The sequence below is a fragment of the Panulirus ornatus genome, chromosome 58 (genome assembly GCF_036320965.1).
Source record: "Panulirus ornatus isolate Po-2019 chromosome 58, ASM3632096v1, whole genome shotgun sequence".
Lineage (NCBI taxonomy): Eukaryota > Metazoa > Arthropoda > Malacostraca > Decapoda > Palinuridae > Panulirus > Panulirus ornatus.
The window spans coordinates 19,826,526-19,848,928 of record NC_092281.1 but is presented as its reverse complement, the minus strand read 5'-3'; the positions used below and the strand labels follow the sequence as shown (position 1 = coordinate 19,848,928).

Below are 22,403 nucleotides of genomic sequence, written 5' to 3'. Positions count from 1 at the left end.
TTGCAACAGCACTAAATCCCTCACATCCAAACCACTACGTGACTAACCACTAACCCTGAAATGAAAGTGGGAAGCATGCCCTTGCCTCACACTTCTACATCGTAAACTCACAGGTCCCTCCCACCCTCACTGAGGCACTGACAAAATTTATATACACCGGTGACCCGAGTTGCACCTTTGTCACCTCCCTAACTCAGTCTTAAACACCACCACCCTACATGACCCATCTCCTGATACCTTGCTCCCCAGACATACACAAGTTGCACTTTCCTAGCCACTTTCCGGACGGCACCATTATTAGAATGCTTCAAACATCGCTGTTTCGTATGTCAACCGAGATGGCACAGATAACTGACTACCCTAATCAAGGCCAAATCATATATATATATATATATATATATATATATATATATATATATATATATATATATATATCCCTAGGGATAGGGGAAAAAGAATACTTCCCACGTATTCCCTTTTAAGGAGGCGACTTCAAAGGGTTGGAAGGGGGGGGGGGGGGGCTGGAAATCCTCCACTCCAGTCTTTACTTTTCCAAAAGGAGGAGCAGAGAATGACGCCAAGTGAGGATTTTCCCTCTAAGGCTCAGCTTTCTGTTCTTGGCGCTACCTCGCTAACGCTAGAAATACATATATATATATATATATATATATATATATATATATATATATATATATATATATATATATATATATATATATATATAATATATGTTGTTATTTCGTCTATGTTAGGAGAGAGTAGGGTGAGTGAGCAGTAAGAGTTCTGTGTCCTCTTCGTGGTAGGTGTTAGGTGTATTGTATGTTGGACTTGCGTGTTGTAGCAGTCGGTCCAAAGTCAACCCATCTTCCCCTCGCCGTTGGTCGATAAACTGAATAACTGGCTTAGGCCAAGATGTATATATATATATATATATATATATATATATATATATATATATATATATATATATATATATATATATATAACTTCTGTGGTATTTTTCAGAAGACAGAAAATAGAAAGTATACATACATATATATATATATATATATATATATATATATATATATATATATATATATATATATATATATATATATCTTGGCCTAAGCCAGTTATTCAGTTTATCGACCAACGGCGAGGGGAAGAGGGGTTGACTTTGGACCGACTGCTACAACACGCAAGTCCAACATACAATACACCTAACACCTACCACGAAGAGGACACAGAATTCTTACTGCTCACTCACCCTACTCTCTCCTAACATAGACGAAATAACATCACCACACCTAATGACCTGTACTCCTGCGCGCTGAATGTGGGCAGCTTCGTGAGCGCTGAGGGAACCCTATAAAAGATTAAAAGAACTCCTTGAACAAAGAGTCCATTCAATATATATATATATATATATATATATATATATATATATATATATATATATATATATATATATATGCACTGTGATTTCGGTGCATTACACATGACAGCTAGAGACTGTGTGAACGAATGCGGCCTTTGTTGTCTTTTCCTAGCGCTACTTCGAGCTCGCGGGGGAAGGGGGTGCCATTTCATGTGTGGCGGGGTGGCGACGAGAATGGATGAAGGCAGCAAGTATGAATATGTACATGTGTATATATATGTATATGTCTGTGTATGTATGTATACGTTGAAATGTATAGGTATGTATATGTTCATGTGTGGGCGTTTATGTATATACATGTGTATGTGGGTGGGTTGGGCCATTCTTTCGTCTTTTTCCTTGCGCTACCTCTCTAACGCGGGAGACAGCGACTAAGTATTATATATATATATATATATATATATATATATATATATATATATATATATATATATATATATATATACTTTCTATTTTCTGTCTTCTGAAAAATACCACAGAAGTTTTAAAACTAAGCTAAATTTGTGTAAACTGATATAAGAAGCCAAGGGATGGGAAGGTGTAGGAAGGAATAAGTGTCAGGAGAACAGAGAGAGAGAGAGAGAGAGAGAGAGAGAGAGAGAGAGAGAGAGAGAGAGAGAGAGAGAGAGAGAGAGACTGTGACTGTGTACTTTTAACCTCCCAAGTAAGTGCATACGTGTGCGAGGTCACGAAGCCGACTCGTTGTTCCCCCACTCCCACGAGAGAGACACTGGACCACACCCTGATCACCGGGCCACGCCCTCATTATCATACCTCACGATGAAATGGTCACTCTTTGAATACAAACGACTTCCTAACTGTGCCGTCACACCGCGCTCGTAACGTCACATTATAATGGTGACGTTACAATGTAGTTGCAACAAAGCGCTTTGGTATTGCGTCACGCTATGTTTACATGTCAGTCTTTCGACCAGAAAATCTCGCAATCGATTGCTTGTCAATAATAGACCCTATAATGGACGAGGTTCTTGCATGTATTTAAGCGACGGAAGTGTAACCTGAGAAGGTGTTTGATATTCCTCCTGCAATGTCGCGTGTAGATCTGCGGTTAATGGTATTCTGATCTTTATGGTAATCATTCTCCTGGCAGCTGTAAGCCTGCTCTCGTAACTGGATATGCTCAATCTTCTGTTCTGAACGCTTCCTCACTCACGCGGGAAACAGAGAACATGTAAGTTTATATATATATATATATATATATATATATATATATATATATATATATATATATATATATATATATATATGGCAGATATAGGGTGTTTTGGTCGAGGTGGTGTGCAAAGTGAGAGGGTTAGGGAAAATGATTTGGTAAACAGAGAAGAGGTAGTAAAAGCTTTGCGGAAGATGAAAGCCGGCAAGGCAGCAGGTTTGGATGGTATTGCAGTGGAATTTATTAAAAAAGGGGGTGACTGTATTGTTGACTGGTTGGTAAGGTTATTTAATGTATTTATGACTCATGGGGAGGTGCCTGAGGATTGGCGGAATGCGTGCATAGTGCCATTGTACAAAGGCAAAGGGGATAAGAGTGAGTGCTCAAATTACAGAGGTATAAGTTTGTTGAGTATTCCTGGTAAATTATATGGGAGGGTATTGATTGAGAGGGTGAAGGCATGTACAGAGCATCAGATTGGGGAAGAGCAGTGCGGTTTCAGAAGTGGTAGAGGATGTGTGGATCAGGTGTTTGCTTTGAAGAATGTATGTGAGAAATACTTAGAAAAGCAAATGGATTTGTATGTAGCATTTATGGATCTGGAGAAGGCATATGATAGAGTTGATAGAGATGCTCTGTGGAAGGTATTAAGAATATATGGTGTGGGAGGCAAGTTGTTAGAAGCAGTGAAAAGTTTTTATCGAGGATGTAAGGCATGTGTACGTGTAGGAAGAGAGGAAAGTGATTGGTTCTCAGTGAATGTAGGTTTGCGGCAGGGGTGTGTGATGTCTCCATGGTTGTTTAATTTGTTTATGGATGGGGTTGTAAGGGAGGTAAATGCAAGAGTCCTGGAAAGAGGGGCAAGTATGAAGTCTGTTGGGGATGAGAGAGCTTGGGAAGTGAGTCAGTTGTTGTTCGCTGATGATACAGCGCTGGTGGCTGATTCATGTGAGAAACTGCAGAAGCTGGTGACTGAGTTTGGTAAAGTGTGTGGAAGAAGAAAGTTGAGAGTAAATGTGAATAAGAGCAAGGTTATTAGGTACAGTAGGGGTGAGGGTCAAGTCAATTGGGAGATGAGTTTGAATGGAGAAAAACTGGAGGAAGTGAAGTGTTTTAGATATCTGCGAGTGGATCTGTCAGCGGATGGAACCATGGAAGCGGAAGTGGATCATAGGGTGGGGGAGGGGGCGAAAATTTTGGGAGCCTTGAAAAATGTGTGGAAGTCGAGAACATTATCTCGGAAAGCAAAAATGGGTATGTTTAAGGGAATAGTGGTTCCAACAATGTTGTATGGTTGCGAGGCGTGGGCTATGGATAGAGATGTGCGCAGGAGGATGGATGTGCTGGAAATGAGATGTTTGAGGACAATGTGTGGTGTGAGGTGGTTTGATCGAGTAAGTAACGTAAGGGTAAGAGAGATGTGTGGAAATAAAAAGAGCGTGGTTGAGAGAGCAGAAGAGGGTGTTTTGAAATGGTTTGGGCACATGGAGAGAATGAGTGAGGAGAGATTGACCAAGAGGATATATGTGTCGGAGGTGGAGGGAACGAGGAGAAGAGGGAGACCAAATTGGAGGTGGAAAGATGGAGTGAAAAAGATTTTGTGTGATCGGGGCCTGAACATGCAGGAGGGTGAAAGGAGGGCAAGAAATAGAGTGAATTGGAGTCATGTGGTATACAGGGGTTGACGTGCTGTCAGTGGATTGAAGCAAGGCATGTGAAGCGTCTGGGGTAAACCATGGAAAGCTGTGTAGGTATGTATATTTGCGTGTGTGGACGTGTGTATGTACATGTGTATGGGGGGGGGGGTTGGGCCATTTCTTTCGTCTGTTTCCTTGCGCTACCTCGCAAACGCGGGAGACAGCGACAAAGTATAAAAAAAAAAAAAAAATATATATATATATATACATGTCACCTACGGCGAGGGTATATGATCATCTTTAATGAAGTATACAGTCTTGTCGAAAAACTTATCATGCTAAAGTTCATTATTTCCCTGCTACTGGAAGTAGCGCAGCCTTGGAGAAGCAAAAGCTCCTGAAAAAGGAGCACTGTAGTAACACCACGATCGTTTCAAGACAGGGATCCTGGAACGATTACAAATGAATTAATAAATATCCCAGGGGAGAGGGGAGTTAAGAATTCTACCTAAGTATCTCTTTCATGTGTCCAGAGAGACGACGAATTAAGGCTAGAGCAGGGGGCTGGAAGCCTTTCCCTCTCTGTAATATCACTTTCCAAAATCAGATTCGGTAGAAAAACTCCAGCCAGGATTTTCCCTCGTCGGCTCTAACTGGGGATGTCTTAATGTGTGTGGAATTAACCAGGATAAGAAGGGAAATAGATCATTTTTGATGAGTAAAATCTGGACATTTTGGCTCTGATATAGCCAAGTTGAAGGAGAATGGGGTTGACTGGTGTGATAATAACTGAAGATAAAAGTCTGGAGGATAGTGTCAAGGAGAGGCCGAGAGAGGATGGCTCTCCTGATATATATATATATATATATATATATATATATATATATATATATATATATATATATATATATATATATATATATAAGAATACTTCCCACGTATTTCCTGCGTGTCGTAAAGGGGAGGGATCAGGGTGCTGGAAATCCTACCCCCGTTTTTACTATTGCAAAAAAAGCAACAGAGAAAGGGGGCCAGGTGAGGATTTTCCCTCTTAGGTTCAGTCCTCTGTTCTTAACGCTACCTAGCTAACGCGGGAAATGACAAATGTGTATAAAAGAGAGAGAGAGAGAGAGAGAGAGAGAGAGAGAGAGAGAGAGAGAGAGAGAGAGAGAGAGAGAGAGAGAGAGAGAGAGAGAAGAAAACTGTCTCACTGGACTGGAGAGTGAGAGTTAACATTCCTTGCTGCTGTAATGGTCTTCCCGTGTCAGTTGCGCTTCACCACCTTCTTTTGTTTTATGCTCATTGTTTTCGGGCGTTTAAAGAATTTATAGGTTATATAATTCATTCGTTCATTAATTATATAATTATATTTGCAGTCGGTGACAGTTATAAGTGTGTTTTAGTATTTGCTGATAACTACAAAGTTTCATTTTTCCTCAAGATATAATATTTGAGTCATCACAAAGTTCTTTGTTGACTTCCCTGTTCCCTTCGACGCTTTCGTACTTTTTGTACAATTTTTTGTCTACGTAATTAATTTCTGGATACTGCCAAATTTACGGATGGGTCTCCATCTGTTAGAGGATTTGGTCATGAAAGCTAAGATTATGTTGTGAAATATACATGGTTAAAGACGGATATGAGGGTATAATAGGTCAGAGAGAGAGAGAGAGAGAGAGAGAGAGAGAGAGAGAGAGAGAGAGAGAGAGAGAGAGAGAGAGAGAGAGTCTAATAATCTAGTTTGGTCGACTTTCTGGATGAGTTTAATCCAGCCTATATTTTTTTCTGAACCAGGTGTGTGCTACTATTCGAAGCAAGTTATGTAGTTGCCTTTAGATATAACCTAGTACCGTTGCCTGACATAGTTTGTGACGTGCTTGCACATACAGTCGGTATGCAAGTATTACTACATGAATGTAATGCTCCGGAGAATTTTTACTGTCAACAGCTTCTCGTCTTTTTTTATTCAGTCCTACTCTTCGCACTATTTTTCTCATACGTTATTGAAATACATTGCTTTTCATGAGTTACCTGATTTACATAATATGCATTGCCATGAACCAACTGGGAGTAAAGAATAGCAATTAATAGCGTTTTTCCTCTTTAATACCGCGATACATTCAGAGGTCGTGAACATGTTCAGTCCTTTAGACTTACTGAAGATGATGCCAATACTGAGCAAATAATACATAAATCTGGTTTACCTGTCAGCCGGTGTTTGTCATCACGCCAGCTTTGGTAATACTGCCACTACGCCAGCTATGGTAACGCTTCCTTTGGTAACAATGATACTGTCTATAGTATAACAAACGTCTCTGAAAAAAAGGGCGAGGAAGAAAAAAAACTTCTCGACACTAAATGAACAACATAGCCAGACCTGGCCACCACTCGCTTTACAACTTTCAGTTTTGGTGCCTTACATCTTCGCAACTATATGTGGCGTTGCCTATTTCCTGCATACCTGAAAATTACTTTCATAAATACGTGAATGTAGGGAGATGATTTCTGGCACAGATTTCGTTTAGAATGATTCGTGTTTCTGAAAAATCAGTCTGTCACTGCACTTTCACATGCCTTCTGAAATTTTCTTGTTGCCACTATGAGATGTTTTCCTGTGAATGATGTAGAGTCATTCTCAATGGATATTTGAATGAATAATATGATTACTCAGAATACTTTTGTAATACTGACACTGGTAATTAGCTTATGCAATACCGTTACATATCGACGTAAATTTCCACTTGAGACGCTCGGTAACTTGGTTCAATTTTACCACCACACGGAAAATGACGCCAGCTTTCAACCCACAGATCACACGATATCAAATGATATTCTTCTCATTTAGAGCAAAATAGAAGATAAACGATAAATATGGATAGTGTGAGCAGCGAGTTCGGGCAGTGGCGTGACCAGCGCAGCAGAGCGTCGATATACCGTACACACTCACCAGCAGTCATGGTGTGACTGGCTGGTGGAGCTGGGAGCCTGGGAAGCCGGCCTCGCACCATCACCCAGCGCCCGTTGGTCCCACTCACCACCACCCGTGACCCACCACTTCTTCAGCTGGTCACTCTATGATAGTCCATATGCTGCCTCAGGCCCATCTGTCCAACTCTTTCACACGCCAAAAATTGTCGATATCTATATTGGAAGAATGTTTAAGCTTTATCTAAAGAAAAAAAAGCTCCAATCAAAATGAATTCCATGGATATTTCATGAGCCATGCAAACAATATATGTGCTGACAACCAAGAGGAAAATGAAACACAAGTCCCAAGTGCACTTTCGTGTAATAATCACATCGTCAGGGGAGATACAAGAATGAGATGAACGCAATATCTCATTCTTGTAATGCCCCTGACGATGTAATAATCACACGAAAGTGCACTTGGGACTTATCGTGTTCCAATTTCCTCGTGATTATCAGCAAATACCAGATCATGCGCGCCACTGTGACCTATATATATATATATATATATATATATATATATATATATATATATATATATATATATATATATATATATATATATTCGCCACTGCCCGCGTTAGCGAGGTAGCGTCATGCCCCAGTAGCGCCTTTCGTCCTCATGAGGCTCCTGCTGCGCTCCCCATACAGTAGAGACAGGCAATTATCACGGCACAAAATGTTGTGATGGATGTGCGCCCATGTGGAGAGTGCAGGACATTTGAGCAGTAAGCGTTCAGTGTCTTTATGAGAGCTGCAACGTGGGTATGAAGGGTATTGGGATATGTGGGGCGCTGTTTGTAGTATCACATATATATATATACTATCGGAACCAATAGTCTTGCGATGCTGTGATGTGTCTGTCTTTGTGAGATGGGGATATGACAAGCAGTAGACTCGCGGCTCCTTCGGTGTGGAAGATGCATCTTGGACATGAGTTGTCTTGCGATAGGTTTGTAATGTTGGAGAGATGGTGATCAGAACACAGATGAGGATGTGACATTCGCACGTGTCTGGGGAGTGTAGTTTTAGATGAATGTTTCTGATGGTAGGGAGTTTGGGTTGAGAGGATGGGTTGTGTAGTACTTAACGAGGCACTGCAGGGCGATTTTTGTTTCGTCAATGTTACGTTTAGTGAGCGATGGGAGATTTGCAAGTGTAGATTGCTCAGGAGTGAAGCAGCGATGGGCATTCTATTTCTGCTTGGGGGACTGGTATTTGGTTATGGAATGGTGTGGTTGGAGAAACTCGAGTGCTCTTGCAGATAACTACGTACTGAGCACGTTCTTTATCTTGAGTGAAAATAGTGCCGACGAGGGTTCACAGTGTGTTTATATTGTTTATGGCCTTAATTTTGATGCTTTTAGGGTGTGTGTGTGTGTGTGTGTGTGTGTGTGTGTGTGTGTGTGTGTGTGTGTGTGTCATGTGTGTCGAGTGTGATAGTATGGTGTGTGTTTAGCTGATCACTCAGGGTTATGAGAGGATAGAGGTTGGATTGATGTCTATCAGGGTATAAGAGGGCGACTTTGGATTTCTTTAGGGATGTAGATAGTTTGTTTTGAGAGAGATACGGTCCTCCGATATCATGGCGTCGTGCTGCAATTTTGTTACTACCTTTGTAGTGTCAGAGGACTATAATGTAACCGTGAGGTCGCATGCATATGGGGACCTTTTACGCTGTGGTATGCGAGGCATGAAGCGAAGTCGTGTAGGAAGAGACTGAGGAGGGCTGGAGAGAGAGAGAGAGAGAGAGAGAGAGAGAGAGAGAGAGAGAGAGAGAGAGAGAGAGAGAGAGAGAGAGAGGTGCTCTGTGAGAAATTCCAATGCAGAATTTGAGGTTTGAGGAAGTCTAGCATATGTACTAGGTGACTGGCATAGCGGCGAGTTATGAAGCTATTGACCAGTCTATTGTCATTCTTGTAGAAGGCGGTGAGAAGTACCTTTTTTGTAAATAGGTGTAAGACGAGTGTCGAATGCTTTCTCGATGTCTATTGCCGCACTTTTATAGAACACATAATTCCTTCCAACAACCAGGATTCGATATATATATATATATATATATATATATATATATATATATATATATATATATATATATATATATATATCTTTCATACTATTCGCCATTTCCTGCATTAGCAAGGTAGCGTTAGGAACAGAGGACTGGGCCTTTGAGGGAATATCCTCACCTGGCCCCCTTCTCTGTTCCTTCTTTTGGAAAATTAAAAAAAAAAAAACGAGAGGGGAAGATTTCCAGCCACCCGCTCCCTCCCCTTTTAGTCGCCTTCTACAACATGCAGGGAATACGTGGGAAGTATTCTTTCTCCCCTATCCCCAGGGATTATATATATATATATATATATATATATTTATATATATATATATATACATATATATGTATATATCATATAAACCTCCAACAGCCAGGATCAAACCCGAGAGCGCTACCGCTTGGCTATGATCGCCCGTAATAGGGAAATGACTATTCGAATACCATGTACTCGAATACCCTTCGTCTCACTTTGGTGAGCAACGGGGTCTACACCGGTGTGTGATTTTGATCATATTAAGAGGAAAACATTATCAAGCGTCACCATCTCAAACTGTCACTCAGACAACCTGATATTTTTCTTATGTTTACAAAGGTAAAATTTAAAAGCTGCATGGTAACTGACCATGATATTCCATCTCAAGGTTTCTTAGAGGCTCATGTTCTGTTCTTACTAAAACTCCCGCGAACCAAAGGTTGTAAAGAAGTGCCACGTACGTCGCTTCACGTACGGAGTGTGGCAAAACTTGCCTCTTGCGAGAAGGATGCGCACTTATTATGCTGATGTGAGCTATACTCTGTCCCTCTCAGTATTCTGGCTGTGTTGTGTGGTTCCCAGCAGCACCGGCTCCAGCATCATGATCGAACCGTCACTGCCACAACACGCCAGCCAAGTCTATCGTCGTTGCTCACTTGTACACCGTCAGGTGTCAAAGATCAGCTGTAATGGGAAAAAGCAGAAATAATGATGGCTGTTGTATTGTCTTAGAAGCAGCGAACAGTGGTACGTAAGTTAGGAATTAGAAAGTGTCAAAAAAAAAACGATGGTTATATTTCAAAATGATGTGTACTAACAGGGAAGAGGAGAAGTGGTGGAAGATGGAGGAGAAAAAGACAAATTGTGTGCTTGAGGGACTCGTGAATGAGAAATATCGTAGTGGCACCCTTTACATTTCGTACTACAAGGTATTCGTACATTTCTTTTCTACGTATCATAACTTGGACAAGTATATACCGTATATCGTGCGTTCCAATGTACTCTGTCTCTCGTATGATCGCCAGTACCAGTATAGTTTGTATGTCATGCACTTGAGTATACTCTTGACTCTTCCTCGTATTGTCGCCGATGCCGTTCATAACTGTATATCGTTCTCTTTGTATTTTAATGTGTTCGTCCCTCTGTTGTAACGCTGCTGGTGTCAGTAATAGTGCTATTTTACCGACTAGCTGAGGACCACTTAGGTCTCTAGGTCCTACTTGTCACCTTCCTGTGGCTCTGTGCTTGCCACCACCTACCCCGAGGTATATGACATTCACTCACACTCGCAAGAGTGCCTTGTCTGTGTACACTTAGACGAATGAATCCCAGATGACGATAAGAATTATCAATTCTCCCACGATGATACGTCAGCCTGGGAGAAAGGAAACCCCGTCTGTCAACATGGAATAGAAGAGAACCGATCCATCACCCAAAGACAGAGGAAAACACGTCCGTCAGCCCGGAACAGAAGACAGTTGGTCTGTCACCCCGGGACAGAAAACAACTGATCTCTCAGCCCGGGACAGAGGAAAACCAATCAGTCAGCCCAGGACAAGGGACAACACATCGTATGCAACACACACGTTCACCTAAAAGAACCCACTACACTACAGTTACTTACGGGGCGACCTGTGCCATTAATGCCACGCAGACCACACGCACCCGCCCTGTACCAGTAATGGCATCCCAAGATCGGACTGTCACTGACAAGAGCCTCAGCCAGCCTTAATCTTAGGAATCTGTACACACATACATACACACAACCATGAGTCAGCACATGCAAGCCTGTGGGCGGACCCGCATGGGTTCGAATCATGGGCGGGACTCACACCCAACCCAGGTGTTCATCCTCCCCTCGGAACTGGTCGAAAAGTGGGAACCTGGCTTAGGGTGATGTGTGTGTGAGTGCATTCTTAAATAGGAGCAGACATGGTCCATACTTACAAGAGTAGGAGAAGGAGCAACACGAGTATAAAACTCTCTCCTCGTAACACACAAACAATAGTCACAAGTAGTAATCACACACACACACACACACACACACACACACACACAACGAAAACAACCGATTCTTCAATCTAGGACATTAGGCAACGATCTACGAGAATGGTCGAGAATGACCACCTGATAGCAACATGGTGCCCCTGCTGACGACATTTCATCAACAAGTCAGTGCGCACGTCTCCTGCTGGAATAATGAATTTGTCTCTGAAAATCTTCGGGTAGACTTCAGACTTTTTACGAAACAAAAGGAAGAAAATGGCTGTATTTATTGCTACTTTAGACTATCTATTAGTAATCAAAATTTGGTTAAAGATCGTAGATTTTGAGGAGTTCGATTTGTATTTCTGCAGTTTGAAGAGGTTCTTACCATAAAATGCAAAAGTCATGTGTGTGTGTGCGTGTGTGTGTGTGTGTGATTCCGTGTCATGTACTCGAAACAGTTGTAAGCGGTTTGCAGTTATGTCAAACATTCAGTCGTATCGTTATCAAGACCCTACACAATACCTATCTGTCCCTGGCAGATTATTGATTAAACCTATGCATCATACTTTCTCATGAAATGTTAATCTTATCATAGACTCGCCAAGCCTTAGCCTGGGTTGGCCCTTTGTCTTTCGATGACTTGTCCAGCCTCATACTTCCTTACGTAATGAAATATTTTCTACACGTTCATGTTTATGTTTTGGGTCAGCGTCGTGGAGACGTTCACGGCCAGTGAGGACTTTGAATTATTGGTCCAGGCCAGCGAGATGAGGCTTACCCCATTAGAATTTCACTCTGGAAAGTCCCATGCTGTTTTCTGTGTTGTTTATGTTTCTGTGGGATAACTTATGTGAGCTGCCCTCCTCGTGTTACTATAAACACGTCGTTAAAGGTCAGTGTGATTGTGGTGGTGAATGCAGTGCATGCTGATTGGTGTTGCAGGTATATGCATCTTTCTCCTCTCGTGTAAACAGAGGACAGGTCAGGTCCGATGAATCAGATCAAAATCTTGACTGATGCACATGCGCGGTGCAACGAAATAAAATTCACATGTAGAATGCTGGCGGTGACGTCGTGCGAAATGTAAACACGGAGATTTCCCGTGCTTTGTCATAAGTAATTCAAAAAAACTCAAGAAATGCAGTATGTCAGTCTGTGAGCGAGAGGAGTGCGACCCATCAATTACGATATTAGGCAAATTCAATCAATCGGTGAAATGACAGCAATCTTCCCTATTCAATCAATCAAGTGGCCGCATTCTTCGGGCATCCTCTATTGTCCTGCAGGTAGCTAGGCAGACGCTGGCGAGCTGTAGAGTTCGGATGCCTAAGAGAAATTGGGACACTGTGTAAGAGGGTGCGGGATTTGTTCTCTGAATAGAATGTATCCACCAAAGATAAGAAAGAACCTTTTATGTACAGACTAAACCACACATTCCATATGGACCCATTCAAATAGAAGTATCGTGAGATTATTGGAAGTAGGTTAGGGTAGGGAGCGTTAAGTGCTTAAGGAAGGGAGAGTAAGCTTTGGTTGAGTGCTTAAGGAAGGAAGAGAGTAAGCAGTTGTTAAGTGGTCAAGAATGGTAAAGTAGTAAGTGGTTAAGAAAGGAAGAGAATAGCGTGTCTTAAGTGGTTCAGAAAGGGAGATTATATATGATTGTTTAAGGAAAGGAGAGTAAACATGTGTTCAGTACTTAAAGAAGGAAGAGTAAACGTGTTAAGAGTTTGAGAAGGGAGAGTAAACATGTGTAAAGTTCTTAAGGAAGGGATAGTAAGCATGTGTTAAGTGCTAAAGGAAGAGAGAATAAATGTGTTAAACGGAATAGGGTTTAAAGACAAAACATTCAGAGTGTTACATAGGAAGTACGTCCAGGTGTGGAGGAGGGGCAGCAACGGAGAGTGAATGGCCCATCGTGGAAGCTGGATGAAACACCGTGAGTTGTACTGCAGTTGTCCTGTAAGTTGAGTGTGAGAGACATTTTACTAATATGGGATTTCAGAGCTAACGTCATGAAGTAAACCTACAGACTGACATATGGGATGTGTGGAGGGACGTGGCCCGGCTGATGCCTGATGACAGGCTCACCGTAGGATCTTAATCGGCGATGCTGGACAAGTTAAAAGGAAAGAATGTGCATCACAAATTGCAATAGATGGGAATGTAACACATTGTGTTTGTGTGATGAAAGGAATTGACCAGAGGTATGGGGAACCTGTCAGGCGGTCAAGGCTAAGGTCATGGTTTGGAGGAGGCAAGACGCTGATGCGTTGCTTCTGTTGCCTTCGTGTATCCCTCAGACAACACTCTGGCAGGATACGGCTGGAAGCACGTATGGGGGGAAAAAAATATGCAAATTAGTGATGCGGAGCAGAACCGGGATACATAGATGTCAGTGCATAAAGATGACGCACATACTGTGAGTGATGAAAGATCCTGGTGGGATGATTCAAAGTAAAGGCCATCCTCTGGAACATGGCGTAAAGAGAAAACATACCAGAACGAAAAGATTACGGCAGCGATTTCAGTGTTAGTTAGACTGAAGGTGACACTGGAAGGGAAGCAGTGAGGAACGGCAAAAAGAAAACATTGAAGCAGAAATATTATCATTAAGTTCATGATATTATTCTCTTTTTTTATGTGATTCCAGACCTTTAGGGTTCGAGGTATCCGTACAGAAAAAGACGGATTCACACGAGGTGCTGCAACTGCTTGAAACTGGAGGAACGATACTGACTGGCATCATGCGACTGGAAGTGGATGATAATGAAGATGGTGGCCTCAATGCTTTACCTTCGTCCAGCAGGCTACTGACAACCCCCTTCCCTGGTCGTAGACGAGGCAGGAGTGACGCGAGACCACCTGGTGAAGGATAATCATCGTTGAGGGTGATTAACAATCACTCACCGAAAGAGAAATAGTAAAAAGAGGTTCATCATAAAATCAGAGGTTTAGCATTATAAGACTTATTACTGAAGCTCTATTGTTAGTCATGAACACTACGGGGAAATAGTGAAATATCTGGTCTGTAAGGAATGGCTGGGGAGGGGAGGTCCAGCACGCCCTCTGACTGGTAATGATGTGACCTTGGCATTTGGAGCAACTCACCTTACTGGGAGCTCCCGCCTCGCCCGCCATCCATAATCACCTGTATGATATAAACACCTCAAGAAGAGGCGGACTTCTCGCGTAGTAACAGTTTGGTAGCCGTGCAGGGGAGGTAAGCGTAACCCGCTTTGCTGTCTCTCTCTGGTCTCACCGAACCGAAGGATATGATAAGAGGAGGTGGCACGGGCTGGAGAGAGAGAGAGAGAAGGGAAGCGATAAAGTGGGGAAGGTTGGTTCAGAGGGAAACCAGGGGAGTCCAAGGTCTGCTGTTGGGACCGTGTCTGCTGGCAGGACGTCAGGTGGCAAGACAGCGGGTGATCTCACCTCTGTCCTTCGTTGAACCCCTTCTTGTCACCGGAGTACCTGTCCCACCCACCTCTCCGAGCATTCCTGGCCAAAAAAAATCATACCTGGTTGTGGTTGTGAATTGTCACCAAGATCGGTCATTTGCTGCCGAGGTGACCCAGTTTCATCGTGCAAGATCACACGTTCTTCTCAAAGAATCGCTGGATTTTGCCTCGGATCATTTCTCTGCAGGTAACTAGTTTTTCTTCCAGGATGGCCACTTACGTCCCGTGGTGGCACAGCCTATCGTTATCGGGGTTCCCGGAACTTACTTGATTTCCCCGGAACTCGTTATCTGGGCTCCAGGAACTCACTATCAGTGAGTCTTGGAACTCGATATCTGGGGTTCCCGGAACCCATAACAAAGGGTCTTTTCGAAGTGGAGCCACTGGTGTAGTGTTACCTTCCAAACGACAACGTAGCTCTGCTACTTGACCTTGACCTTTGACCCCCCAGCATCCAAAATTTGATTCGATAATGAACTCTCTATGTACTATTTAAACTATATGCTCTGTCCACATCTATCTTCCCATCTTCATGCATTGCACAGAAGATTATATAGCAGCATTTCGTCACACAAGACCTTTTTATCCCAGCCTCAAAGATTTGATCAGACACTTACCACCCCTAAAGCAGGTGCTTACCTACCTACCTATGAGTACTTACGACGAGATTTTGCCATTTGGCAGAGCTAAGGTTAGCGCATAGCACTCGCTGTATTTGCTGCATTGCCTATTCAACGACAAATATTGTTTGCCGCCAAACACTCGGTATAGTTGTGTCTTGGGTTTAACGAGGACTGTTCTAAACCACGTCTGCAGACTTTTGTGAAGCTTCATATGCTTACGTCATGCACTCTTATATTACTAGCATTAGTAGTGTAATCATCATTAGTATCATCATGGTAGAAGTTGCAGTACTATTATCATTTCATTTGACGTGATGAATGAGTGTCTCCCCATATTTTCTTCTTTCACTCTGCGCTCATTTACATTCGTCTGATCTATTTTTTGACGTATTTCCAGCGGATTCCTCCACATTTTGTCACTCCGTTTCCTCTGTGTTATGCTGTTTTGTTATTCAAATTCGTTTTCTTTCGTCTCCTTTTATATGTTGCCATGCGTAGATTGTCATTTTCTTTTCATTCTCAGCTGTATGGTTCACGTTTTGTTAACCTTCTAATGACATTTCATTTTGATTTGTACCAGTATCTTCGGCGAGTTTATGCTCCTCCTGTGAGTGGTAGTCCAATAGGGTTACAAAGGTCACAAAGGGTCATTGTCAGACCCCAGTGGAGTCTTGACATTCACCACATGAACTGTCACAAAAATGGAACCGTTGCATATCTGTTGCATTTCCTCGTTCGTACTTGTAGAATGTTTCTGAATGCTTTCCAGTCTGTTGATCCCAACATTGCCTTGCAAGTGACCAAACAACACAGTAGTACTTACGTTTGTGTTAATGAGCACAATGCGTCACATATTTGCCTCACAAACTGTATCATATATTTTCCTCAATCTGTATCATATATTTTCCTCAATCTGTATCATATATTTGCCTCATAATCTGTATCATATATTCGCTTGCTTCAAAACCTGTATCCTATATACTTTCCTCACAGTCTTTATCATACATCTGCCTCAAGCTGTAGAAATCTACCGAATGTCTGAGATTAAGAAAATAGTATACCATGACCCGGCAGAGAACACCTGTCTGCGGGTGCCACGTCAGGAACCGGGTGGTAGCCGTCAGGACACACACACACACACAACAGCCAGGATCATACCCGGGACCCCTGCGCAACAGGCGGTAGCGCTCTCGCCTGTTGCGCAGGGGTCCCGGGTTCGATCCTGGCTGTTGGAGGTTTGTATGTTCTATGCACTTTGTTCGTATATATATATATATATATATATATATTTGTTACCATGTTATGATAACGATAAAGCACATTGGAAGCATTTCCATGAAATCTTTTGATATCAATATATCAGTATTTACTTGTCCAAGTGACTAATCGTAATTTCTCGTTATAAAATATTATGCTGACAAATATTCACGTTACTGAAGATTCATTTCCATGAGAAGTGCTTAATCTGATGCTCCACCTACACAGCCTTGCCCTCCGTTCCAACGCCAATGGGTCAGGTTTGTCTTGGAGGCGAAGATGAAGATTTGCATAGGTTTTCGGTAAAGAGGAAATAGCAGGAGTAAGAAGAGGGTGGAGGAAAAAGTAAGTGAGCATGGAAAAGAGACACATTTGAACAAATACCGGGAGAGATCGGAAGTCAAATGGCAAAAGGTCAGAGTAAACGAAGCGAGGGGAGTGGGCGAGGAACGAGAGATGTTTAAGGAATCAGTGCTAGCATGTGCGAGAGGAGTCTATGGCATGTTGAAGATGGGCAGGTGAGAACGGGTAGTGAATGGTGGGATGAGAAAATAAAGTGGTGATAAAAGAGAGATGAGAGGTCAGTTGAAATGTGAGTTTGAACGGAGAAGATTTGGAAGTGACATGTTTTAGATACATGTGAGTGGATATGGCAGCAAATGGAACCATGGAAACGTTAGTGGCATATATGGCTGAGGGGGCGAAGGCTCTGGGAGCATTGAAAAATGTGTGAAAAGAGATATTCTTTTCTGGGAAGGCGGATATGGTATGTTTGAAGGAATCATTGTCCCAGTGATGTATGGATACGAGGCATGGGCTATAGATGATGTGCGAAGGAAGGTGGTTTTGTTGGAAATTAAATCTTTAAGGACAAAATGTGTTATGAGGTGGGTTGATCGAGTAAGCATTAGACGGATAAGAAAGAGGTGTGGTAATATGAAGCGCGTGGTTGAGAGTGAGCTGAAATAGTATGGACATACGGAGCGAATGATTGAGGAGAGGTTGACAAAGAGGATACAGTGTCAGATGTGAAGGAGGCAAAGAAAAGAGGGAGACTAATATAGAGATGGAAGGATGGAGTGAAAAAAAAAAAAAAAGACTTCTCGAGGCCTGAACATACAGGAGAGTAAAAGGCGCACACTGGATAGAGGACATAGGAATAATGTGGTATAAAGGGAGGGATATGCTGTCAGTGAACTGAACCAGGGCATATGAAGCAGCCGGGGTGAACCACAAAAAGGCTCGTGGGGGCCTGGTTTTGGATAGGAAGCTATGGTTTCGGTGCATTACACGGGACAGCTAGATGGTGGATGTGAGCGAATGCGGCCTTTACTCATCTCTTCCTGGCGCTACCTTGCTGACGGCGATGAAAAAAGTACACACACATATATATATATATATATATATATATATATATATATATATATATATATATATATATATGTGTGTGTGTGTGTGTGTGTGTGTGTGTTACCGGACTCAACCAGAAGGTTACACTGCGAATGAAGTCAGCTTTCGCAAGACTGAACCATACGGTGTACAGTCATGTCAAAAAAAAACAAATTCACTCCAAAAAGCGACTGGAAAATAGTGCAAGCTTGGGCTGCAGAGGCTTGTAGGAAGATCCTGAGTAGCATCAAGAGTTTGATTGCCTAATGTCTACTTAGGAGTCATATTCACTCATATGGATCATACAACGTTGTATTGTGGTACACCTGCTTGTAAAGACTTGCAGTAGTTATAATGAAATTTTTATTACTGTAGAACAACAAAATATAGTCATTCAACGCTCTCAACGACTATGTCATTTGCCATCTATAAGAACACTTTATTACATCATAATCATTTAGAAATATATGCCTGAGTTATATGTTGCCCTTTGCTTTGAATAAAAATTTTCTATTGCCCTTCTCCTTTTCTTTGGATTCTGCACTTAACATTCTTACCTCTGGTGTTACTGAGGTCCGCCTACAAGTGGTTATACTGCAAGTGGAATGTGACCTTTGGTGGGACTGTACCTTTGGGAGTATCGTTAAATTACTTCTCCCTCTGAAGTCATCCACAGTTTTGTCCCACTGAAATTGTCGCAGCCTTGGGCTGCAGGAACCTTTACAAAGAGGTTCTGGGTGGCAGCAAACCTGTTTCACAGAAATCGGTCCTATGTTAATCATGAATGAACATATAACCTTCCTAGCCAAAGTACTTTACTAACCTTATAGTCATTCATGTCAACTATATACGTACATCTACATCCTTACCTTCAGTATTTTTCATATTCGCTGTGTTTTTCCGTACGTATAGTAACTGATGAGATGGTCTACAATGAAAATAAAAAGTTTGGCTTGTGGTTGATGAGGAAATCCAGTTGTGAGGTGCAAGTTAGGTAACAAAGAAAAAAAGATGAAAACGTCATATATGACATCACTCTCAGCTGGGACATCAAAACAAATCCAGCTGGAAAGTCAAAACAAATGAATTCGCAGTTCGAACAATTATCCTACTTGCGATATATGATATTCAAGAATCATTTCTCTTGATCAAGGAAAGCTAATATTGAATCAACTTCAGTTAGACATTACAAAATAATAAATATTGTAATTACAGCAAAAAATTTAGGTTTGGTATGTTTTTGATTGAATATTGAGATAAATCTTATATTATTTCTACTAAACGAAACGCGACCAAACTTTCCGGCGGTCCCTCTGACGTGGCTCCACCTTTACCTCTGAGGTTTGTAGTCAGTATTATCTTGTGTTGTTACCACTTAGAATGATATTTATCCATATACTTTGATAATAGATGACTTAGTGTGTACGCTGATTCTTTGTATACCTAACACTCCTGTACATGTAAAAGGTGTAATGAGATGAAAAGGTCGGGTGACTAACTTGTACTAGAATTAGATTGGAATTATGAGTTAACCTTTTTTTCTCATACAGAATGTATAAAAGATAACTATTTACTTCAATCACGCAGCCTGTAATGTTACAGTTTATGGATACCGAAGAAATATTTTATGGATTTGAAAGCAACCCATATCATTGGACTTCGTGTTATTTGGAAAGTTATTTGATTTTGGTTATTTACCAGATAAGCTCCGCATCACGGTTAGCATACAGTGTTTAGTGATTTTGTTTTACAATGTTGATATATAGTCTAGAGAGTACAGTAATGGTTGTAGAACATGATTCAGAGCATTGTAGTTTATTGATTAATATTAGATAAGGCGATATTAGTGAAGATTATGTATATTATGGAAAGTGTGGCATTGATTCAAAAGAAGTTAATACAATTGTAAGATTTTGACTCTGAAGAAAATGGTAATATATCTTAAAGTTCCAAGACTATGAAACCTGTTCTTTAATGGAACTGTTGATGCCAGTGTAAAGAATAATTTCAGAAAGGGGATATTCCATTTTCACTTTTAAGACCTATCTTTGACATAGAATAACTAGTTAGTGGTAAGGTTTTGAGGGATAGGAAAAATGTGGAGTTAACACATTAAAATGATAATAGACAGATAGATAGATAAGGAATCATTGTAATGTATGATGATACATGTTAAATCGTAGACCAGTTTCTGTGAGAAATATACGTTCCTTGTAATTATACATAAAATTCATTACTGGGAGATTCTTCAGTACGTAAGAGGATTTTCATAGTTACCGGTTGATGACAGTTAACAGTAACTAGAGGAAAACAATCCCTAAATATGTATATATATAGACATGATAGTATGTGTCTTTGGACAGATTTTATGTCTCAAAACATCATTTTAATGCCTTTTGAATTGAATTTGACACCTTTTATTCATGGCTGAAGAAATGAGCAATATGTAAAAGACTTGAATGGACAGTAGGATATGGCCATCTTACTAAGTGCTGCAGGATCCCATTATGTATAACCTATATATAGATAGAGAGAGTGGTTTGGTGTAGAGAGAAGTGATGGTAAAATTCTAATGTAAGATGAGATGTGGCAAAGCCACTGGAGTTGATGGAATTACGGTGGAATTTATTAAGAAAGGCGGTGACTGTGTTGTTGATTGGTTGGTAATCATTGTCATTGTATGCAGGGATCATTGTGAAGTGCCTGAGGATTGGCAGAATAGTGCCATTGTATAAAGGCAAGGGGGTTTAAGGTGAGTGTTTAAACTACAGGGGTATAAGTTTGTTGAGTGTACTTGGTAAGTTGTATGGGAGGGTAATGATTGAGAGGGGTGAAGGCTTGTACAGGGGCCTCAGACCGTGGGAGCAGTTTAGTTTCAGAAGTGGTAGAGGATGTATAGATCATTTGTTTGCTTTAAAGAAGGTGTGTGTGAAATACTAGAGAAACAGATGGATTTGGATTTGTATATATCATTTATGGATCTGAAGAAAGAATATGACAGGTTAATAAAGATGCCTTGTGGAAGGTTTTAAGAATATATGGTGTGGGAGAAAGCTGCTAAAAGCATTGAGAAGTTTTTATGAAAGTTACTGTAATGCATGTGTAAGAGTAGGAAGAGAGTGAGTGGTTGCAAGTGAAGGTTGTTGTCACTGTGGTTGTTTGATTTGTTTATGGATTGGGTGGTGAGGGAGATAATGCAAGAGTGAGTATGGAGTATGTGGGGCATGAGAGGACCTGGGAAGTGAGTCATTTGTTGTTTATTGATGATACAGCACTGGTAGCAGATTTGGATGAGATACTGCAGAAGTTAGTGGCTGAGTTTTGAAGTGTGTGAAAAGAGGAAATTGAGAGTAGATGTGAAAAAGCAAGGTAGATTTGTTAGCTGGGTTGAGGGACAGGTTTGTTGGGGTGCGAATTTGAAAGGAGAACACTTGAAGGTAGTGAAGTCTTTTAGATACCTGAGATTGGACATGGCAGTGAATGGAACCATAGAAACGTAAGTGAGTCTGGGATTGAATGAAGGAGAGAAGGTTCTGGGAGCACTGAAGAATGTGCAAAAAGAGATAATGTTATCTGGGAGGGCAAAAATGGATAATTTGAGGGTACAGTAGTTCCAACAACACGATGCATGGCATGGGCTGTAGATAAGGTTATGCAGGGGAGAGTGGATGTGTGGGAAATGAAATGTTTAAGGACAGCATGTGGTGTAACAGGGTTTGATCAAGCAAGTAATGAGAGGGTAAAAGAGAGGTGTGGTAATGAAAAGAGTGTGACAGAGAGCTGAAGAGGATGTGCTGAAATGGTTTGGACCTGAGGATGGAAAGAGTAAGGAAACATTCACAAAGAGGATATATGTGTCAGAAGTGGAGGAACAAGGGGAATGGGGAGACCAAGTTGATGATGGAAGGATGAAGTGAAAATGTTTTTGAGTGATTAGGGTCTGAATATGCAGAAGGGTAAATGGCATGCACATGATAGAGTGAATTGGAACAGTATGGCATACTGGGGTTGATGTGTTGTCAGTGGACTGAACCAGGACATGTGAAGCATCTAGAGTAAACTGTAGAAAGGTCTGTGGGGCTGGATGTGGATAGGGATCTGTGGTTTTGGTGCATTACACTTGACTGTCAAGTGTAATGAGAGGATGCATCCCTTTTTTTGTCTGGTCCTGGCACTACCACAC

At 41.4% G+C, this 22,403-nt stretch overlaps 2 protein-coding genes across 6 annotated transcripts in view; one reads left to right on the top strand and one right to left on the bottom strand.

Annotated features, from left to right (window-relative positions):
• The window catches only part of LOC139766628 (uncharacterized), a 55,173-nt gene extending 48,049 nt beyond the window's left edge, over window positions 1-7,124 (bottom strand). The window contains exon 1 of the mRNA XM_071695499.1: window positions 6,947-7,124. The gene's annotated coding sequence lies outside the window, so the exon portion shown is untranslated. The remainder of the gene's footprint in view (window positions 1-6,946) is intronic.
• Papst2 (PAPS transporter 2) overlaps window positions 1-22,403 on the top strand; it is a 114,235-nt gene that overhangs the window by 50,550 nt on the left and 41,282 nt on the right. For 2 of the 5 annotated variants that reach the window (XM_071695500.1, XM_071695504.1), the window contains exon 1: window positions 19,430-19,561. The exons of 1 other annotated variant lie outside the window; for it this stretch is intronic. The gene's annotated coding sequence lies outside the window, so the exon portion shown is untranslated. Of the gene's footprint in view, window positions 1-19,429; window positions 19,569-19,753; window positions 19,939-22,403 lie in introns of those variants that run through there. 2 more of the 5 variants (XM_071695502.1, XM_071695503.1) reach the window with 2 other exon arrangements.